Source organism: Temnothorax curvispinosus, unplaced genomic scaffold (assembly GCF_003070985.1).
Source record: "Temnothorax curvispinosus isolate PA1 unplaced genomic scaffold, ASM307098v1 QBEX01000275.1, whole genome shotgun sequence".
Lineage (NCBI taxonomy): Eukaryota > Metazoa > Arthropoda > Insecta > Hymenoptera > Formicidae > Temnothorax > Temnothorax curvispinosus.
In genome coordinates, this window is record NW_020210055.1 from 16,105 (window position 1) to 22,500 (window position 6,396).

At 32.0% G+C, this 6,396-nt stretch overlaps 1 long non-coding RNA gene across 2 annotated transcripts; it reads right to left on the bottom strand.

Moving 5' to 3' along the window:
- Positions 1–1,018: 1,018 nt before the first annotated feature.
- LOC112452229 lies at positions 1,019–3,477 on the bottom strand. 2 transcript variants are annotated; one of them, XR_003040473.1, is made up of 6 exons: positions 3,441–3,477; positions 3,013–3,161; positions 2,657–2,846; positions 2,262–2,376; positions 1,779–2,006; positions 1,019–1,523 (listed from the first exon to the last, which is right to left on the bottom strand). It is a non-coding gene; the product is annotated as an uncharacterized LOC112452229 (long non-coding RNA). The 2 variants fall into 2 exon arrangements; XR_003040474.1 differs by lacking the exon at positions 3,441–3,477 and adding an exon at positions 3,326–3,414.
- Positions 3,478–6,396: the final 2,919 nt, after the last annotated feature.

Consider the following 6,396-nt stretch of genomic DNA (forward strand, 5'->3'; position numbering starts at 1 on the left):
ATATATAAAAATGCGATGCATGCAAGTGAAATGTTTATAACAGCTAGTGCATTCATTTCTGTGCAAAATACGTATCATGATGTTCATCCTTTACAGAGAAATCAACGAATCTGTTATATTGAAATTAATGAGCGGTAGTGTATATAAAGAAGTTAACTAATATATAAATTTAAATATATAACCAATATAATAAATATTTTTATAATATATTAACCTTTCTCTATATTGTTCCTTCTCTTGTCCTTCTTTCTTCTTCTTCTATCTCTATATCTTTCTCTCGTCTTAAAATACTTTTTATTTTTTTAACAGCTTAAGGTATCGATACAATAAATAATACTATAAAAGCTACATTTGGATGGTACGGTAATAATTTACACATCCTACCTCTATAATTATGTTAAAATCATAATAGCGTAATGAAAACGATTCATAGGAATAAATGTGATATTATTTATGAAATAAAATTAAGTATAAAATATACATTTAAGAAATATTACTTTAATGATTATATTATCTTACGCGTTATTAACATTTCATACAGACGAAGCAAATAGATGCTATGATATACAGGATACCTTTAAGCAATTGTTTCATTTTCTAACATTTTTCAGATATACTGTAATATAATCGTATATAATCGTATAATCCTCATATTTTTTTTTTACACAGGAAAACTAACGCAAAATTATTCGGACATTGTCACTACCAAAATTAAAAAATCAGATGATATGTACATATTTTTAATTCACATATCTCTCATTTACTACCGATCACCATTTCATAACGATACATTTGCAACGAAATAGATACGCCAGTACCCAAAACGTATATCTGCAATCTAAACACAAGTTTTTATATTTTGGAAACGATACAAGTGTCTTAAAATGCTTTTTACTTGTTTCTAAGCAGCATAAAATATCGATACTATTCGAATAGTATAAAAGCTACATTTGGATGGAACGATAACAATTTAGACACCCTACCTCTATAATTATTTTAAAATCTGATATACTGTAATATAATCGTCATATTTTTTTACACAGAAATACTAACGCAAATTATTCGGACATTGTCACTAAAAAATTAGATGAAGATAGTTTGTAATCATACAAAGATACTGTTTAGACATCTTTTTAATTCACAACATATCTCTCATTTACTACCGATCATCATTTCATAATGATGCATTTACAACGAAATAGCTACGTCAGCAACATTCGAGACCATCGACAGGAAAAAGCATTCCTCTTTGTCTATTCGTTGTGACGGATAAAATCGTATAATTTCAGCACTCAGCAGTGGATTCACTTCAATTGATGCGATTTTAAAACAGAGCTCAATTCAAAGAATCTTCGTTGTTACTAAATATGTTTACAAGGCCTGTGAATAGCGCTAATTTCCCTGCCATGCGCATATCTTTCTTTTTCGTGGCTGTATCCAGATTAGACATCATCTTGTCCGCAATATGCTTATAGGCTTTTCCATTCAGCATTAACGTAAAAAATAAAAAGCCGTCGTACCATCTGAAATCGTTATATATAATTGTCTTAGTATTATAATCAATTTTATAATAAGTGTTTCCTCTTCGATAGCATAAACAAAATTAATTTTAGGAAATCTACATTATTTTATCTTTTTCAGAAGGTAGAATAAAAAACGAAACTAAAAATCAAGTTCTTTTCAAATAATAGACAACTTGAATTAATTATAATTGATGTTTATAAGAACAATTTTATATTACTATTAAAAGGAATGTTTAGAGCACTGATTACACTTACATTTCCTGGTTTAGCGCTTATTGTGGCATGTTGTATTTTCCAAATTTTACTTCCAAAACATAGAAAATACCTTCCAGCCTGTATGACACCACGTATACGCCAACGAACCTGCACGGTATATTTTCAGAATGCATTGTGATCTTTAGGATGTCAAGCTTGACGTGTGCAAACTTCATATGACCAATGAACCTTAATAGTATCAATTGCTTCGCATAACTCACAAGTTCCCTGCAATATTTTTTAAGCATATTATGAGAAAATGGAAATACTTAATGCTAAAAACTCTCAATTGCTTTAAATACTTAATAAAATCAATTTTCGTTACTTCTCTAATATTGTTGATAAAATCTATATCATAATAATGGATAATAGGAACTCAATTCACAAATATTTTAGCATAACTTGCCTACAATATAAATTGTGTTACAGAACGCTTTCTCGTTCTTTTCAACTTTTACAATTTACAAGACAGCATATACATACATGCATGTGCAATTTTGGATACACCTTCCTTCTTAAAGATCTCTTCGGTATCAGCTCCCTGCGGTCAATATATAGCGGCAAAATTGTATACCATATAGTTGAATATAAAATGGTCCTGTGTGAAAAAACGAAAGAAAAGGAGGACATTTATAAGAGGACCTCTTGTGCTAGACAATTATTCCTCAACAGTGTCTGAGAATTATTATATTTTGAAGACGCGAGATTGTACATTTGAAGTATCCAAGTTAACGAAAGTAAAGTACAATAACATTCTTCGGAGAAATCTTTATTACGCGATAGTGCCCAATAGTGCCTGTCACACGTGCATATAAATACAGATCATTTTCTCGTTCTCTTAACTTTTACAATTTTTACAAGACAGCATATATACGTACGTGTGCGATTTTGGATATACCTTCCTTCTTAAAGATCTCCTCGGCATCAGCTCCCTGCCGTCAATATATATTTCACTATCACTATCATCTATCACGCGGCGATGGTCACGACTGTCACACTGTCACTATCTATTTTTAGGTTACTGCTTTATTCCTGCATAGATCGGTCTTTCTTAACAGCTTCATGCGTCTGTGATTGAGAAAGAAATCTGATAAGCTCTGTATACCAGCTCAATATAATGCAACATATATACGAATATTTATATACATTTTAGATAAAAAACCGGTCAGTAAACTTTTATAAAAAAAACAATACTCTTTGAAATAATACAAGCAATAATAATTTTTATAATTACCTCTCTATATATCTTAAATGTGCATGAATTTTCTTCTAACTATATTTGTAATGTCATCAACTTTTCACGCTTGTTGAATATTTGCATCATGAGCACCAATAGCTAATCCCATCAGATCTTCTCGAACATTAAATTCATCGGAATATTATCTAAAATAAGGCAAATTTTACATAATGCAAAAACAGTAATTATCACTTACATCTGTTTATATATAAAATATGATTTCAAAGATAAATCTGTATCAAAAACCTATAGTTACTGTAACGTATACCTTAGATTAGATTTGTACGAGCAAGCAAAAAATTTAACTAACCTCGCGAGACACCACGCGAGCACACGTCATTGCGTTAAAAGATATTTGTTTACCAATATTATCCACATATATTATATATAATAGTGGATTATATATAATAAAAAATCCTACTAACCTCGCGAGACACCACGCGAACACACGTCACGTCGCACGATTTAAAGGTGCCTTTTCACGTTAACGCTCGACGCTCATTTTTAGCAAGTAAAAATCTTCAGAAATAATATTTTTTATTTATATATATATCCATAAAATATTATTACTTGAAGATATTACTTGAAAATAATTAATATTTTACGTATTTTAAAGTCTATGTTTGATTGTACTGGGACGATTAACGACGATTCAGCGACGACGCTGAATATTAAACAAATTCAACTTCATTTCTTTGACGCTAGCGTCAAAGCGAAACCACCACGTTCACCTTGTTGACGCTCATTTTCAGCGTCTCATGAATTGGCACCTTAACACACGCGAAACTCGCCAAACTCGCCGCGATCTCGCGATCGCCGTCAATCTCGACCGCGCCAGCCAATCACGCACGCGGAAAAGCGGCAACACTACGTGCGAGATATTCGACTCGCAAAGCTCACTTCTCGGTCCAAATGGATTTTTTTATTATGGATGGAATCTTAAATGAAATATTAAAATATCTCTTCAGCGGAGGAAATTAGTCGCGAGGAATATCATAATTGAATTAACTAAAATTATAAGTGACTTTATAAGTTACATTATAATATCGATCTTATTACATAGAGATGCAATATTTTATTAAATATGGAATCACTATTGAAGTAAAAAAAGATCAAGAATTTTACTTTATATACCCCAAGGGGCCTTGAAGGGCGTTTTGAAGGGACGTACCCAACCCTAACCTCAAATTCATTCACTACCTTACTGTTTCCTCCTTTGGACCAACGGTTTAACGTCTCTTCCGAAAGGCGGAGCCCAGTTTTCTCCGCATCTTGCACGGAGAGGCGCGGTTTTTTCGGAAAAAAACTTTTCCATGATTCATGGCTCTAGTGGACTCGAACCTGGTTCCTCAGATTACGAGTCTGGCGCTCTACCACTAGACCACACCGCCGCTCTCACTATTGAAGTATTAAATAAATAAAAAATGTATGAATATTTCCTTTTCTTACTCCTATTTTTATTTCATGAAACAAAAACATTTTTTTGTGAAATGTTACTTTTTTTTATTATTATTCAAAATGTCATTATTTAATTGTGAAAAAACTACATAGAAATAAGATTATTAGTTATATGTGGTATATTAAATCCTATTAATGTACATAAATAAGTATGTATAAATTTTTCTTTTTTAGGTAAATAACTTTTATCATTTTTTTTTCTAAAATCAGTATATAGACATATTACCTAAATGGAAACGATATTGTATCTTTTTTTCCTGAAGGAGCTTGTTTGAAATTATTTCACAAGAAAGTATTCACTATTACAACTTTTTCGGGGCTTACGCCTCATTAAAATTACCAGCAAATTATAGACAAAAAGTTTTGGCAAAGAGGGGTGAGATCTGGTTTTACGAATAAGGCTAACAGTTTCCCTATGAATTGGTTCTTAATGTCATCGTAGTCTTGGATTTTCCGCCGGTTCTGGAAAACTTTTACATAGCAACTTATATTGCTCGAGGCTGCCCTTTGGCACACGTCAATGGTTACTTTTTAATTAAAAGTTTTGCTTTTAAAGTGCCCTCGTGTCCGACACGGTCCCGCGAGCCCGCCGACTTGCCCGAAATACATTTAAATGCTTGGCGCATTGTCGCTGAAAGATGAAACCGAATAATGATCACCCAATAGGAACTCCCTATGGGTATGCAATTTAAAATCAACATTTTTTATTCCTGCGATAAAAATATTTTTACTAATAAATAAGATAAATAATTCTTTAAATTCCTTCTCAACATTTCCATTCATGTTCCAATTTTTTATTTATAGAATATTACATCGCATATTATTTCCAAGAGAGTTAATTTTAACATATATTTTTCTTTAAATATGTGTGCTATCTTCCTATAAATTAATAAACTCTGACTTTTTTTAGAAGAAGTACATATCTATATATCTTAATTATTTTAAAAAAAATTTTTTTATAATGAGTTAAGTTTTAATCCTATTATGAAATTAATCTACAGTAAACGTTTTGATCTAGATTAGGCTATTTTCAGTGTAAAAATAAAATAAAATGTCGATAAATCAGTTGCATTACTGGGATGTTATATAAGATCTATTTTATACATATATTGCCATGTATATAAAACAGAGTATAGTTGTATTGGTATATAGAAATTATTTTATATCAAGATGCGCATGATATTTGATTATGACATCTATCCCCAGGGTGTAACATCGTAATAAGTGATTAACTGAGGAAAACTCAACACAATCCATTTACAGAAAACAATATCCAATGTTTGTTCTGAGATTTTTTCAATAAAAATATTTTAGATAAAAATAAATGGATTTATCTTTCATATCCCGCATAAAGGATTAGTAATAGATAACATATAGAAATTATGTAATACGATACGCCATGGTTAAAAAGATTAAAAGTATCTCAGAAGATCGAACAAAACCTTCAATCAAAGCGGGATTTTGAGATGATAAGACGCAGCCAGGAGGCGAAGATGATAACAAACGAAATAAAAAAGACCGTCGCGACAAAGCGCGCATAATAAACGCCTAATTAATTCATTAAACGCATTTCCACGCGCGATCTCTCTCCGCGGTGGTACGCGTTTCCCGACGTCCCTCGCTTCTCGCAGAAGAATTTTCCCTGGGAAAGATACGTCCCGGGGGTACCCAGCGGTAGCGAGAGCTTGCTATTAAGCCCATGGGATAAGACCTAGCACTTCACTTCATGCGCTCACTCTAATTAAATTATTCTGAAACGTGGAACTCGTTGCGCGCGCACGCGCGCGATTCTAAAGCGTTTATAAGTGTCTGTACACAAATACATAATACATATATTACACACGCATATGTGGCGTAATGGCGAGATGCATAACACATGTGTAGGATAGAAAAATTTCTTCATAGGAAAATCAAATTTCTTGA